Here is a 17,710-nt window from a genome sequence, read left to right on the forward strand (position 1 = left end):
TAAAAACAAAAAAATATATTATAGTGGCGCACTATGTGGCTGGTGCGCCATTACTAGTTAGAACTAGCAATGGCGCACTGTGCCATGGTGCGCCATTAGTATGTCTGGAAAAATAAAAAATAAAAATTTTGTTACTAATGGCGCACCGTTTGTCTGGTGCGCCATTAGTGTATATTTCACACTAATGGCGCACCAGCAGATGGTGCGCCACTGCTACATAGCAATGGCGCACCAAATGTCTGATGCGCCATTAGTGGCCATTCCATCTATAGTCCTTTTCCTAGTAGTGTGAAAAAAGAAATATAATAATACAATATTATTGCCTCTAAGGAATATTTTCAACATTAGGTATCTTATGCACCCTAATTATGATTTCTATCCTTTGACTATGAAGCCCAACAAAAATGTATACTGGGTGTCTCAGAGAATGCAAAATGAATTACAAAATGGACTATAATACCATTAAACTATAAAATAACAAGATGAGTCAAATTTGAAAAATAATGAAGCTAATGGTGTCATCTAAATACAACTTTGTGACTCTAAAATTTACAAGTTGTCAATGCATGTAGTAAGTGGAAGAAATCAGGAAGTAAAAAAACTAGAAATGTATTCAGTAAAAACATGCATATTAGTACTAAAACCACATAAAGATTAATTGTAATATCCATAACAAAATAATAAATAGTAGAAAAAAGCAATATGGTTCACTCTCCCAAAACAGTAGCTGGGAGATAATTTATTCAACAATATATTGTTCTTAGATGCCAAGCCCTTAAGAAAGTAACCAAAATGAACAATGTTTTTCATGGTAAGAACCGGGCTCGCAACAGAGTTCACAATCTAAAACTTGGGTTCGGGTGGTCAACGTCCCCAAGGACGCGAGATTGTCATGCACTAGAGCTATTCCCCATTATCCACGGTTCGGCAATTTCAAGCCCTAGATCGTTGATGCTGTAGCGCCGCCTTAGATTTTTTCTCTCTAGCCTCTTGAAGTACTTATGCGCGTGGCTTGAAACCTGCACAGGAGTCTTGGTGGTGACGAAATCCTTGGATATTTCCTTCCATTTCCCACGGCCATAGAAACTCAATCCATCGAGAAAGTTCCTTGAATAATAAAGTTCGAGATGGGCAAGTTAGGTTATGAAAGAGCTACACATAATTCATTCATTTTTATGAAACTTCTACCTAATAAACATGGTTATAGATATGTGTGGAAGCAAAAGTTATCTTTTAAAGTTTAGTAAACAAAATAGTTGGACATCTAAATACCATAAGCTATTTCCAAATAGAAACATTTGCACTCATTCTAGTCATGTCAATGACAACTATTATTTTTATAATAACATGGACATATTGTTGTCTAATATCCATATCATGACTATGCTTGCAATCATAACATTTTATTGTGACTAAATAGCTTATGCATGCTATCCATTTAGGATAAGTGCCAATGCCACTAAATTTAAAGGGAAAGATAACTATCTAGTGAAAAAGTATATCATCATCTAAAATTATCATCCTTAAATATAAAGCTGTTAAGATAAAAATGGATAAACAAAGTACACCCCCAAAAATACATTCTTCATAAATTTGAAAAAGATTATGGGATGATAATTTTTGTGTGATAATTCCCGAATGATGACTAATTGGTACACTTGTGTTGAAGAAGTTCATGACTAATTAGGAAGTACACAAAATCAATTACCAATGTTCCTCCTTGGTCCAATAAATTCTGGCGCTTGGTGCAATTACTGGTTGACGGATGGACATCTCGTTCTCTAGCACCTCAACATTGTTATCCTCTGACATAGCTATCACGTCCTTGCTTTCCTCCATCACTCGCGTACCCTCCTATATGGAGGAAAACCCAGTAAAATTGGTGTAAAAATTGTGAGTTGGTGACCCCTTACTCCTTTGGTGCCACTATATAATATTTGCAAGTTCATACATGGTATAGATGATTCAATGTGCTCTATTGGATCCACTTAAATCACCCTCTTAACACAGCATAACATGCATATCCACTACAAGATCAACACAGAACTACATTACCTGTTGCATGCTCTCGCAATGGTACTGCATGCGGAGCTCTGTGTCGGGCTTGTTATTGTACTTGCTATTATTTTCATCAACAGGGCTACTTTCCTTGTTGTTGAACCCTGTGATGATTGACCCTGCCTCCTCTACACCAACTCTCGCATTCATGGCATACCAGAGAGACCTGGGTGGCATAAAACAAGTAAAAGTATGAACTCTGGGGAGGGCGAGGAGGGGGGTAATGTATTTGTCACATATTGAAAGTGGAATCCAACTGTCGCTACAAATTTGATTAGTTAGAAAATATTTCTAGTTATGTCGTATCCAATATTCAATAATAAATTCATACACATAAAGAATTAAATTGGATACCCAACAACAATAAAGTGAACAATTTCTTCTTGTTGTTGTTTCATACTTATCACCAATATGCTATAGAACATATTAATTAAGGTGACTTTCTGTGATAATGCTTGTGTCACGGCTAGCCAAATGTGGCTTGTCAGACTTATGTACTTGATGTAATCTACATTAATGTTTTTCATATGTTTATAGGTTCAAATTTAAGATGGTGCAAGCATATCAACATATGATGAAAAATGAAGGTACAATCATTTAAAGAACATTAATTAACATCAAAACGATAAAATTTCCAATGCATCGTATTATGTTGACAAAGGTACTATGAATGGAGCTTTGGGTCCCCCGGACCTAAGGGCTCTGGAAGCACCGTACCAATCCCAGGAACTGAGCGACCTTGGGACAGAACAAGGTGAGGGTGCAGGAAGGCGTCCCTGACTTTCCACACAAGCAAAGAGTACCTCCTAAGACATGGTCCAACGAGACCTCCTGGCATGAACCGGCCTGATCACCAACCTGAACCAAGTAACCCTAGCTCGATTGAGTATATACGTAAAGCTAGGAGACCTTTTAGGGTAGATCCAACACCTTTAGGAGCAATCTTGACCTAGAGTTCACACCGAACCCATCTTCATCCTATCCTCCACTGCTAGGCCATGGGATTGTTACACAAAAATAGATCTTCATTGATTATCATGATTGTTGGCGGGCACTCAAGCAATACAGAACTGGATGCAAGAGTATGGTCTTACCTCCTTCCGGAGGGCCTGAGCCTGGGAAAACTCTCTATCTCTCATCTTACCATCTCGACATGCCACTCATACGCCCCTCTGAACAAATTTGTCATCCTCGATTGTGTTGTGGTTATGAAACACCAATAGTTGGCGCGCCAGGTAGGGGTTGGGCATGTGGACCCTATCAGTAGATCGAGATAGCACATCCGACCCCCGGAATCAGTGGTTCCTCGACGAGCTAGGGCAGACCTCTTGCCCCCTTTGCTTTGTCTTCGATGAGGCTATAAGAAGAATCCTTGCCATCCCTGTCATCAGTGGCAGCATGCAGAAGATGGTCATGTATCGTACCACGGAACGACCAAACCCTCTTGAGTGTGTGATGCCTCCTCCATGGTCTGAGATCCCAACACATTTGAGATTGTGCAGGTTCCTCTGTGCATGTCATGTAGCGAGCGCCACACGACACCGTGCACCACAGAGGGGGGACAGTGGCGAGAAAGATGGTGGCCCAGGCGCCTTGACCAAAGTGGTACGACCAGGAAGCAGAGCAAGGGCAAGCCTTGTGATATCGACGATCGTAACACTTTAGAAATGCTCTTAAACACCTAAGCACTCTGACTCTCAAAGTGCTCTTAGTCGGAGGAACCTTTCTGAACGAACATGGCAACCCCTTCTAGGAAGGATGCCCCTTGCGGGAGGCACATGAGTCACCAAGGGAAGAAGAAGCAATGAGAGCGGGCTTAATATCACCCACACCAACGTCCTCAACAAGGTGAGCGCGCTCAGGCCCTGCTAAATTTTTCGGTTCCAGTTGTCAGCATCCCTGATGATGAGAGATTGTCATGCACTACACTATTCTCCATTATCTAGAGTTTGGCAATTTCGAGCCCTAGATTATTGATGTTGTAGTGCCGCCTTAGATTTCTCTGTCTAACCTCTTGAAGTGCTTATGTGTGTGGTTTGAAACCTGCACAAGAGTATAGGTGGTGACAAAGTAATTGGATAATTTCTTCCATTTTCCATGGCTATAAACACTCAACCCATGGACAAAGACCAATAGTTGGAGCACCAAGTAGGGTAGGGTATGTGGACCCTATCAGCAGATCTAGATAGCCCATCATATCCCCGGAATTTGTGGTTCCTCGATGAGGCAGGGAATCCCTCTAGAACTCCCTTTGCTTCGTCTTTGATTGACAGCAAAACAAATCTTCGCCATCCCTATCATTGGTGGCAGCAAGGAGGCGATGGACAAGTACTGCACCATGCGACGGCCTAACCCTCCTGAGCAAGGAATGCCTCCTCCATGGTCTGAGATCCCAACACCATAGAGAGAGTACATATTCTTCCCTGGATATCAATTAGGGAGCACCACATGACACCCCAAAGAGGGGGAGTGGCGGCGAGGGGGGTGGAGGCCCAGATCCCTTGACCAGAGTGGAAGGGTTGGGAAGCAGACCAAGGGTCAAGCCTTGTGATTAACGACTGTAACACTGCAGAAATGCTATTCAACACCTCGAGAACTTTAACTCTGAAAGTGCTCTTAGTCCAAGGGACCTTTCTAAACGAAGGTGGCATCCCCTTCTAGGTGGGATGTCCCTTGCAGGAGACACATGAGCCAACAAGGCGGGAATAAGGCCTCTTCCAATGCATTGGTGCTTAGGTGAGGTGCTAATAAGTGCATTTAAAACCTTAGCAACTAATCTCCACAATGCAATGGTGCTTAGCTTTTGTATCTAAGATTCCCTCATTGAATTGTTTAATAATTATATTACTTCATGCATTGATTGGTAGGTATTTACATAGGTCCACGTGCTTAGCATCGTTTCTTCCTAGGGTCACCATAATGCTCACTCTCCTCTTTAATTTCTTTGCCACGCCATTTTTTTGCCTATGTGGCACCCTTAGCACATGTACAACTAGGAGCATTGGGAAGGGCCTAAGCAATCAGAACGGGCTCAATGTCACCCACACCAACGTCCTCGACAAGTTGAGTGTGTGGCCCTGATACATATCAAATGTGTGTGTATTATAATTGCATAGTTTTGTCACCATTTTTTTCTGGACTAACCTATTAATTTAGTGACCACATAGTTATTTTTTCTATATTTTGGGTTCTAGGTATCAGCATCCCCCGATGATGAGAGATTGTCATGCACTAGAGCTATTCTCCATTATCCATGGTTTGTGAATTTCAACCACTAGATCATTGATGTTGTAGTGTCGCCTTAGATTTATTTTTTCACTGGCCTCTTGAAGTACTTATTTGTGTGTTTCAAACTTCCACAAGAGTACTGGCGGTGACAAAGTACTTGGATATGCACATGTCTTTTACGTTCATGACAAAAGCACGCTTTAAAGATTTTAGGGTTTATAACATTAAAACCCTATTTATGGTGAATGCAAATAAATGCATGTGTAGGTGATGAACGTAAATGATATGAGCTTATTGGTGATATTTTTATGAACATTTTGATATCTTATTTGAATTCTTCTGAGTTCATATGAATTTGTTATGAATTTTCAGAGTTTCGGTCAAACAACTTTGACCAGCTGGAAGGGCATTCTCGTGACCTAAAATGCTTTTAGGGGCAAATTTGAGTACATCAAAAACTTAGGGGTAAATTTAAGAGTGGGCGCAAATTAGGGGCATAAATGAAAATGTCCCTTTTTTAATTGTGACCAAACTGTTGATGCATGCTATCCATTTAGGGGAAGTGCAAATGCCACACCTTTAAAGGGAAGTAGAATTATCTAGTGAAAAATTATATCATCATCTAAAATTATCATTCTGAAATATAATTTTGATTAAAAATGGATGAACAAAAGATGACCCCAAAAAAGACATCTCCCATAAATATGCAATAGGTGCTATCTATATATTCGAAAATACATCACAAAAAGTTATCATCCCATCTCATGAAAGTCGATTCCCACATGATGACTAACTAGTACACTTGTGTTGAAGAATTTCATGACTAATTAGGAAGTATGCAAAATCAATTACCAGTGTTCCTCCTGGGTCGAATAGTTTCTGGCGCTTGGTGCGATCACTGGTTGATGGGTTGACATGTTGTTCTCTAGCGCCTCCACCTTGTTCTCCTCTGTCATAGCTATCACGCCCTTTCCTTTTTCCATCACATCCTATGGAGGAAAAAGACAAAATTGGTGACCTATATGGTGAGTTGGTGACCTCTTACTCCTTTGGTGCCACTGTATTACTTTTGCAAGGTCATACATGGTCTAGGTGATTTAGTGTGTTCTATTGGAGCCACAAAATCTCTCTCCTAACACTACATAACATGCATATCCAGTACAAGATCAACATAGAAATACATTACCTGTTGCATGGTCTCGCAAGGGTACCACATGCGGAGCTTAGTGTCGGGCTTTTTATTGTAGGTGTTTTGATTGGCACCATCAGAGCTACTTGCCTTGTTGTTGAACCAAGTGATTATTGACCTTGGCTCTTGTACACTGACTCTCTCATTCACGGCGGACCAAAGAGAGCTGGGTGGCATAAAACAAGTAAAAGTAAGAACTCTGAAGGTTTGTATAGGGAGGGCAAGGAGAGTGGCAATGTATTTGTACCATATCAGAAGTGGAATCCAACTGTCGCTATAATGTTGATTAATTAGAATATAGTTCTAGTTGTCGTATCCGATATTCGGTAATAAATCCGTATATCTCAAGAATAGTTGGATATCCCACAGTATATAGTGAACAATATTTTCCGTTTCATAACTTATCAGCAATATGTCTAGAACGTATTCATTAAGGTGGCTTTCCGTAATAACGCTCGCGTCATGTTAGCACCACGTGACACCCGAAGAGGGGGAGCGGCGGTGAGGGAGACAGAGGCCCAGACCCCTGACCAGAGTGGCAATGTCAGAAAGCAGACCAAAGGTCAAGCCTCGTGATAACCGACCATAACACTGCAGAAATTCTCTTCAACACCTAAAGCACTTTGATTCTGAAAGTGCTATTAGTCCAAGGGACCTTTCTGAACAAAGGTGGCATGCCCTTCTAGGCGGGATGTCCCTTGCAGAGATACATGAGCCACCAAGGCGAGAATAAGCAACGAGAACGGGCTTAATGTCACCCACACCAACGTCCTCGACAAGGTGAGCTTGTTCAGGCCCTGATACATCTCAAATGTGTGTGTGTGTGTGTGTGTGTGTGTGTGTGTATTTCCTTAGTTTTTGCACCATTTTTATTATATTTCTGGACTAATTAATCAATTAATTTAGTACCCACATCCAGTTGTTGTTTTTTTTCTTCTGCTTTTTGGGTTCTAGGTGTCAGCATCCCCAATGATGAGATTGTCACGCACTAGAGCGATTCTCCATTATCCATGGTTTCGCAATTTCAACCCCTAGATCGTTGATGTTGTAGTGATGCCTTAGATTTTTTATGCTAGCCTCTTGAAGTACTTATTTGTGTGGCTTGAAACCTCCACAAAAGTACTAGCGGTAACAAACTACTTGGAAATTTCCTTCCATTTTCCACCACCATAGATACTCAATCCGTGCAGAAAAAGCCTTTTGACTTAACAAATTTCAAGATGAGCAGGTTAGGTTAGGTTAATGAACGAGCTACCTGACAAACATGGTTTTAGATATGTGTGGTACAAAAATCTATCTCTTAAAACTTAAAATTTAGTAAACAATAGTTGGAGACTTGAAAACAATAAAGATATTTTGACATAGAAAAAATTTCACTCATTCTAATCAATTCAATGACAAATTTTTATTTTTATAATAATATGGACATATTGTTGTCTAATATTCATATCATTAGTATACTTCAATCATAACATGTTTTAATTGTGACCAAACTATTGATGCATGCTATACATTTAGGGGAAGTGCAATTACACCCCTTTAAAGGGAAGCAGAAGTATCTAGTGAAAAATTATATTGTCATCTAAAATTATCGCTCTTAAATATAAACTTTATAAGAAAAAATGGATGAACAAAATTTGCCCCCAAAAGGACATCTCCTATAAATATGCAATAGGTGCTATCTATATATTAAAAAATACATCACAAAAAATCATCATCCCATCTCATGAAAGTCGATTCCCGCATGATGAATAACTGGTACACTTGTGTTGAAGAATTGCTAATTAGAAAGTACGCAAAATCAATTACCAGTGTTCCTCCTGGGCCCAATCATTTCTGGTGCTTAGTGTGATCACTGGTTCATAGGTTGACATCTTGTTCTGTAGCGCCTCCACCTTGTTTTCCTCTGTCACAGCTATCACGCCCTTCCCTTTCTCCATCACTCGCATAGCATCCTATGGAGGAAAAAGACAAAGTTGGTGTCTTGTATGGTGAGTTGGTGACCTCTTACTCCTTTGGTGCCACTGTATTACTTTTGCAAGGTCATACATGGTCTAGATGATTGAGTGTGTTCTATTGGATCCAGTTAAATCCCTCTCTTAGCAGTACATAACATGCATATCCACTACAATATCAACATAGAAATACATTACCTGTTGCATGGTCTCGGAAGGGTACCACATGCGGAGCTTAGTGTCGGGATTGTTATCATGGTTGTTGTGATTGGCACGATCAGAGCTACTTCCTTTGTTGTTGAACCTAGTGATGATTGACCTTGCCTCCTCTACACTAACTCTCGCATCCATGGCGGACCAGAGAGAATTGGGTGGCGTAACACTAATAAAAGTATGAATGCTGAATAGGGAGGGCGAGGAGCGGGCCATTTATTTATACGACATCGGAAGTGGAATCCAACTGTCGTTAGAAAGGTCATTAATTAGAATATATTTCTGGCTCTGGTATTCGATATTCGACAACAAATACGTAAATCTCGAGAATTAAATGGGATATGCAACTTTGATAAAGTGAACAATTTGTTTTGTCGTCTCCTAACTTATCACCAATGCGTTCTAGAACGTATCAATTAAGGTGGCTTTTGTAATTATTTTTTGTGTCATGGCTAGCCAAATGTGTCTTGTCAAACTTCTGTACAATGTAGTATTGCTTGCTCTCTCGTAAGAGTTGTTTGGATGCCCCATATGTAAGGGTGATGTAACCTAGCAGTAAGTATTTCCCTCAGTTAAACAACAAAGGTTTATTGAACTAGAAGGAGTACCCCAGCAAACAAAGCGAGTGGCACTTGCACACCAAACACAAACAAACTTGTCCCCAACCTGGCAAGAAGGTTGTCAATCTCCTTGTCTTACTAGTTACAAGATTAAGCTGTAAGTGATTAATATAATTGGTAGCAAAATAATAGTAAAGGCGGCAGGGCATCAGAGAAAATATTGGTTTTCGGTAAAGGAGAATAGCCTAGGGGGCCATAGGTTCACTAGTGGCATCTCTCTTAAGCAGGCAAGTGGTGTGGTGAACAAATTATAGTTGGGCAACGATTAATATTGCAATATTATGACTATAACAATTCATGGTATAATACCATATAGGAATTACATCCAGGATAAGTCGACCATTAATCCAACAACATCTACTACTAATACTACACCCTAAGACTACTATCCAGCATGCATCTTGAGGTATTAAGTTTACAAGAAACAGAGCATTGCAATAACCAAGATGACATAATGTAGACAGTAAAACATCAACCAATATGACGAGGCACTATCATTTTATCCTTAGCGTCAACAATAGAATACGTGTCTTGTCCCTTTCTATCACTAGGATATAGAACACCACAAGATAAGAACCCACTACAAATCACAACTCCCTCTAAAAATAATGCCATCAAACTTGGCCAAAGAAGATAGATAGATCGGAGAGCATACAAAGCTATTAAATTATACATAAAAACCCTCAAAAGATTCAATTGATTTCAATTTACAATCTAATCATAAAGTACCTATCCATCATATCCCAACAAACACATCCACATATTATATCAAATTGATCATGATCATGTCGGGTAGCTCACGGGAACATGGTATTGAAGATCAGAGAGAGAGAGAGAGAGAGAGAGAGAGAGAGAGAGATCTAGCTACTGTTATGGACCCTAAGGTCCTAAAGGAACTACTAACACATGGTTAAGGAGGCAGCAAGGTTGATGAAGAATTCTTTAGCAATGGTTTCCCCTTTCAGCAGAGTACTAGAACATGCCTTCAGATTGGATCTCATGAAACAGGATATTGCAACGGCAGAAAAATACTTCTTCAAATATAATAGCACCAATGGTTCGTAGTGCTACCTCTTGAGCATTGCGTTGCTTTTCCCTTGAAGAGGAAAGGGTGATGCAGCAAAGTAGCGTAAATATTTCCCTCAGTTTTTGAGAACCAAGGTATCAATCCAGTAGGAGGCTACGCGCGAGTCCCTCGCACCTACACAAAACAGATAAATCCTCGCAACCAACACGATAAGGGGTTGTCAATCCCTTCACGGTCACTTACGAGAGTGAGATCTGATAGATATGATAGGATAATATTTTTGGTATTTTTATGATAAAGATGCAAAGTAAAATAAAAGCAAAGGAAAAAAGCAAAGGAAATAACTAAGTGTTGGAAGATTAATATGATGAAGATAGACCCGGGGGCCATAGGTTTCACTAGTGGCTTCTCTCAAGAGCATAAGTATTTTACGGTGGGTGAACAAATTACTGTTGAGCAATTGACAGAATTGAGCATAGTTATGAGAATATCTTGGTATGATCATGTATATAGGCATCACGTTCGAGACAAGTAGACCGACTCCTCCTGCATCTACTACTATTACTCCACTCATCGACCGCTATCCAGCATGCATCTAGAGTATTAAGTTCATGAAAAGAGAGTAACGCCTTAAGCAAGATGACATGATGTAGAGGGATAAATTCATGCAATATGATAAAAAAAACCATCTTGTTATCCTCGATGGCAACAATACAATACGTGCCTTGCTGCCCCTACTGTCACTGGGAAAGGAGACCGCAAGATTGAACCCAAAGCTAAGCACTTCTCCCATTGCAAGAAAGATCAATCTAGTAGGCCAAACCAAACTGATAATTCGAAGAGACTTGCAAAGATAACCAATCAAACATAAAAGAATTCAGAGAAGATTCAAATATTGTTCATAGATAAACTTGATCATAAACCCACAATTCATCGGTCTCAGCAAACACACCGCAAAAAGAAGATTACATCGAATAGATCTCCACGAGAGAGGGGGAGAACATTGTATTGAGATCCAAAAAGAGAGAAGAAGCCATCTAGCTAATAACTATGGACCCGAAGGTTTGAGGTAAACTACTCACACTTCATCGGAGGGGCTATGGTGTTGATGTAGAAGCCCTCCGTGATGGATGCCCCCTCCGGCGGTGCTCCGGAACAGGCCCCAAGATGGGATCTCATGGGTATAGAAGGTTGCGGCGGTGGAATTAGGTTTTTGGCTCCGTATCTGATGGTTTGGGGGTACGTAGGTATATATAGGAGGAATAAGTACGTCGGTGGAGCATCAGGGGGCCCACGAGGGTGGAGAGCGCGCCCCCTACCTCGTGGCCTCCTGGAAGCTTCTCTTACGTAGGGTCCAAGTCTCCTGGATCATGTTCGTTCCAAAAATCACGCTCCCGAAGGTTTCATTCCGTTTGGACTCCGTTTGATATTCTTTTTCTGCGATACTCTGAAATAGGCAAAAAACAACAATTCTGGGCTGGGCCTCCGGTTAATAGGTTAGTCCCAAAAATAATATAAAAGTGAATAATAAATCCCAATAATGTCCAAAACAGTAGATAATATAGCATGGAGCAATCAAAAATTAGAGATACGTTGGAGACTTATCAGAGAGCATTGGAGGCACCCTGGCGACGCCCCCGCTCCAGCTGGCCACGACCATCACCGAGGCCGAGCACCCGCTGTTGGACAGCCTCCTGCAGTAACACCGTGATCTCTTTGAGGAGCCGCAGGGCCTTCCACCGGCCCGGGTTTACGACCACCGTATTCACCTCCTGCCAGGCTCGGCACCGGTGGCAGTACGGCCCTACCGGTATCCTCAGCTGCAGAAGGATGAGTTGGAGTGGCAGTGTGCACTCATGCTTGCCACGGGCATTATCCGGATTTCCACGTCGCCATTCACTGCGCCGGTTCTCCTCGTTTGCAAGTCGGACGACACGTGGCGTTTCTGCATCGACTACCGCGCCCTTAATGCTCTCACACTTAAGGACAAGTTCCCTATCCTGGTGGTCGATGAGCTCCTGGATGAACTACATGGGGCGCGCTTCTTCACCAAGCTGGATCTCCGGTCGGGGTACCATCAAGTGTGCATGCACCCAGACGACATCGCCAAGACGGCGTTTTGGACTCATCACGGTCGCTTCGAGTTCTTGGTGATGCCCTTTGGTCTCTCCAACGCCCCGGCGACCTTTCAGGCCTTGATGAACGATGTCCTTCGGCCCTACTTACGTCGGTTTGTGCTCGTTTTCTTTGATGACATTCTTATCTACAACGCCTCTTGGGCAGAGCACCTCCAGCAAGTGGCCATCGTCTTCAATGAGCTTCGGGCGCATCATCTTCATCTTAAGCGCTCGAAGTGCTTGTTCGGGACACTGTCTGTCGCTTACCTCGGCCACGTCATTTCAGCCGAGGGGGTGGCCATGGACGCCGACAAGGTGGCGGCCGTCGCTGCCTGGCCGATCCCGCAGTCTCCGCTGGCTCTTCGCGGATTTCTGGGCCTCGCGGGGTACTACCGGAAATTGACGTGGGCACTAGTCTGAAATCCCAATTTCAGTCTTTGGAACATCTCATATGTTCTGCGACGTTTCAAAAACGTCTTTGGTGCCACAAATCTAAACCGTACGCACTGAACTATCACGTAGTCATCAAAACGTGTATGTCAGATGTTTCGCAACATCTACAGACGACGCTGAGGTTCAGCACACCGAGCGGTGCATTAAGGACATAAGCCTTCTGTGCAACAATGAGGACAATCCTCAGTTTACGAACCCAGTCCGCATAATTGCTACTACCAACTTTCAACTAAATTTTCTCTAGGAACATATCTTAAACAGTAGAACTAAAGCGTATGACATAATTTGCAAAGACCTTTTGACTATGTTCATGATAATGAAGTTCATCTGATTATTTAATGAACTCCCACTCAGATAGACATCCCTCTAGTCATCTAAGTGATACATGATCCGAGTCAAACTAGGCCGTGTCCGATCATCACGTGAGACGGACTAGTCATCATCGGTGAACATCTCCATGTTGATCGTATCTTCTATACGACTCATGCTCGACCTTTCGGTCTCTTGTGTTCCGAGGCCATGTCTGTACATGCTAGGCTCGTCAAGTCAACCTAAGTGTTTTGCATGTGTTCCGAGGCCATGTCTGTACATGCTAGGCTCGTCAACACCCGTTGTATTCGAACGTTAGAATCTATCACACCCGATCATCACGTGGTGCTTCGAAACAACGAACCTTCGCAACGGTGCACAGTTAGGGGGAACACGTCTCTTGAAATTTTTAGTGAGGGATCATCTTACTTACTACCGTCGTTCTAAGCAAATAAGATGCATAACATGATAAACATCACATGCAATCAAATAGTGACATGATATGGCCAATATCGTTTTGCTCCTTTGATCTCCATCTTCGGGGCACCATGATCATCTTTGTCACCGGCATGACACCATGATCTCCATCATCATGATCTCCATCATTGTGTCTTCATGAAGTTGTCACGCCAACGATTACTTCTACTTCTATGGCTAACGCGCTTAGCAATAAAGTAAAGTAATTTACATGGCGTTATTCAATGACATGCAGGTCATACAAAAAATAAAGACAACTCCTATGGCTCCTGCCGGTTGTCATACTCATCGACATGCAAGTCGTGATTCCTATTACAAGAATATGATCTCTCATACATCACATATATCATTCATCACATCTTCTGGCCATATCACATCACATAGCACATGCTGCAAAAACAAGTTAGACGTCCTCTAATTGTTGTTGCAAGTTTTTACGTGGCTTGTATAGGTTTCTAGCAAGAACGTTTCTTACCTACGTAAAACCACAACGTGATATGCCAATTTCTATTTACCCTTCATAAGGACCCTTTTCATCGAATCCGTTCCGACTAAAGTGGGAGAGACAGACACCCGCTAGCCACCTTATGCAACTAGTGCATGTCAGTCGGTGGAACCTGTCTCACGTAAGCGTACGTGTAAGGTCGGTCCGGGCCGCTTCATCCCACAATGCCGCCGAAACAAGATAAGACTAGTAACGGCAAGAAGAATTGGCAACATCTACGCCCACAACTACTTTGTGTTCTACTCATGCATAGAAACTACGCATAGACCTAGCTCATGATGCCACTGTTGGGGAACGTAGCAGAAATTCAAAATTTTCTACGCATCACCAAGATCAATCTATGGAGTAACCTAGCAACGAGGGGAAGGGGAGTGCATCTACATACCCTTGTAGATCGCGATGCGGAAGCGTTGCAAGAACGCGGATGAGGGAGTCGTACTCGTAGCGATTCAGATCGCGGTTGATTCCGATCTAAGCGCCGAACCACGGTGCCTCCGCGTTCAACACACGTGCAGCCCGGTGACGTCTCCCACGCCTTGATCCAGCAAGGAGAGAGGGAGAGGTTTGGGAAGACTCCATCCAGCAGCAGCACGACGGCGTGGTGGTGATGGAGGAGCGGGGCAATCCCGCAGGGCTTCGCCAAGCACCGCGGGAGAGGAGGAGGAGGGAGAGGGGTAGGGCTGCGCCGAAAGAGAGACGTTCTCATGTCTTGGGCAGCCCCAAACCTCAACTATATATAGGGGGGGGAGGGGCTGCGCCCCCTCTAGGGTTTCCACCCCCAAGGGCTGGCGGCCAGCCCTAGATCCCATCTAAGGGGGCGGCCAAGGGGAGGAGAGGGGGGGCGCCACTAGGGTGGGCCTTAAGGCCCATCTGGACCTAGGGTTTGCCCCCTCCCACTCTCCCATGCGCCTTGGGCCTTGGTGGGGGGGCGCACCAGCCCACCTGGGGCTGGTCCCCTCCCACACTTGGCCCACGCAGCCTTCTGGGGCTGGTGGCCCCACTTGGTGGACCCCCGGGACCCTCCCGGTGGTCCCGGTACATTACCGATATCACCCGAAACTTTTCCGGTGACCAAAACAGGACTTCCCATATATAAATCTTTACCTCCGGACCATTCTGGAACTCCTCGTGACGTCCGGGATCTCATCCGGGACTCCGAACAACATTCGGTAACCACGTACATGCTTTCCCTATAACCCTAGCGTCATCGAACCTTAAGCGTGTAGACCCTACGGGTTCGGGAATCATGCAGACATGAACGAGACGTTCTCCGGTCAATAACCAACAGCGGGATCTGGATACCCATGTTGGTTCCCACATGTTCCACGATGATCTCATCGGATGAACTACGATGTCGGGGATTCAATCAATCCCGTATGCAATTCCCTTTGTCTATCGGTATGTTACTTGCCCGAGATTCGATCGTCGGTATCCCGATACCTTGTTCAATCTCGTTACCGGCAAGTCTCTTTACTCGTTCCGTAACTCACATCATCCCGTGATCAACTCCTTGGTCACATTGTGCACATTATGATGATGTCCTACCGAGTGGGCCCAGAGATACCTCTCCATTTACACGGAGTGACAAATCCCAGTCTCGATTCGTGCCAACCCAACAGACACTTTTGGAGATATCTGTAGTGCACCTTTATAGTCACCCAGTTACGTTGTGACGTTTGGTACACCCAAAGCATTCCTACGGTATCCGGGAGTTGCACAATCTCATGGTCTAAGGAAATGATACTTGACATTATAAAAGCTCTGAGCAAACGAACTACACGATCTTGTGCTAGGCTTAGGATTGGGTCTTGTCCATCACATCATTCTCCTAATGATGTGATCCCGTTATCAAAGACATCCAATGTCCATGGTCAGGAAACCGTAACCATCTATTGATCAACGAGCTAGTCAACTAGAGGCTTACTAGGGACATGGTGTTGTCTATGTATCCACACATGTATCTGAGTTTCCTATCAATACAATTCTAGCATGGATAATAAACGTTTATCATGAAAAAGGAAATATAATAATAACCAATTTATTATTGCCTCTAGGGCATATTTCCAACAAAAAGTCACAAGCCTTTGTTCAAGAGGAAAACCTAATCCATTATTCTGAATAGCAAAATCATCATTAAGCTCGGAAATTCTATCAACTAGAACATCGGCGGGAACCTTCTTCCTAAGATTTTCATTATAAGCAATATGATCCAATGATTGTAAACGCATCATGTCTTCTTGATTAAAAAGGATAGCTTCTATGGGAGGATGGATAGCATCTACCCTATAATGCGCAAAGATTTCTCTAGCCTCTTTCATTATGAATCTAAACTCATGAGCCAAAAAGATAGTGGCGGCACGCTTAACAGAAGAATGCTCAATATTAGAAAATTCTAGGAAAATTCTTTGTATGCAAGGATGCATATGAAGAAATTGCCTTTCAAGTTCAACTACAAGCAAAGATATTGCATCCACAAGGCTACTAGTTTTATGAAGAATAGAGGCACCAATAATGGGCAAAGCGTCGGCACAAGTAAAGAAATCTTGAATAACTCCTTTCCCAATAATATTACCACTACCGACTCGAAACTTTTTGGTGTGCAAGATAGTAGGTTCTTCAAGAGGATCATCGAAAGCATCAAAATTTCCCAAGTTGTTATTATTGCCTTCATTAGCGATAACCTCCCCAGATTCAGACATGGCGAAAGGAAGACGAGCGAAAAGAGGCAAACGGAAAAGAGAGGGCGAATATAACGGCAAGGATGAAGTGGGGGAGAGGAAAACGAGAGGCAAATGGCAAATAATGTAATGCGGGAGATAAGGGTTTGTGATGGGTACTTGGTATGTTGACTTTTGCGTAGACCTCCCCGGCAACGGCGCCAGAAATCCTTCTTGCTACCTCTTGAGCACTGCGTTGGTTTTCCCTTGAAGAGGAAAGGGTGATGCAGCAAAGTAGCGTAAGTATTTCCCCTCAGTTTTTGAGAACCAAGGTATCAATCCAGTAGGAGGCTACGCGCGAGTCCCTCGCACCTACAAAAAACAAATAAATCCTCGCAACCAACGCGATAAGGGGTTGTCAATCCCTTCACGGTCACTTACGAGAGTGAGATCTGATAGATATGATAGGATAATATTTTTGGTATTTTTATGATAAAGATGCAAAGTAAAATAAAAGCAAAGTAAAAAAGCAAAGGAAATAACTAAGTGTTGGAAGATTAATATGATGAAGATAGACCCGGGGGCCATAGGTTTCACTAGTGGCTTCTCTCAAGAGCATAAGTATTTTACGGTGGGTGAACAAATTACTGTTGAGCAATTGACAGAATTGAGCATAGTTATGAGAATATCTAGGTATGATCATGTATATAGGCATCACGTCCAAGACAAGTAGACCGACTCCTGCCTGCATCTACTACTATTACTCCACTCATCGACCTCTATCTAGCATGCATCTAGAGTATTAAGTTCATGAAAAGAGAGTAACGCCTTAAGCAAGATGACATGATGTAGAGGGATAAATTCATGCAATATGATAAAAAAACATCTTGTTATCCTCGATG

At 42.8% G+C, this 17,710-nt stretch overlaps 1 pseudogene; it reads right to left on the minus strand.

The window, feature by feature from the left end:
- Nucleotides 1-890: 890 nt before the first annotated feature.
- LOC123050880 (uncharacterized) lies at nt 891-8,781 on the minus strand (annotated as a pseudogene).
- Between the last annotated feature and the right edge of the window lie 8,929 nt (nt 8,782-17,710).

Source organism: Triticum aestivum, chromosome 2D (assembly GCF_018294505.1).
Source record: "Triticum aestivum cultivar Chinese Spring chromosome 2D, IWGSC CS RefSeq v2.1, whole genome shotgun sequence".
Classification (NCBI taxonomy): domain Eukaryota; kingdom Viridiplantae; phylum Streptophyta; class Magnoliopsida; order Poales; family Poaceae; genus Triticum; species Triticum aestivum.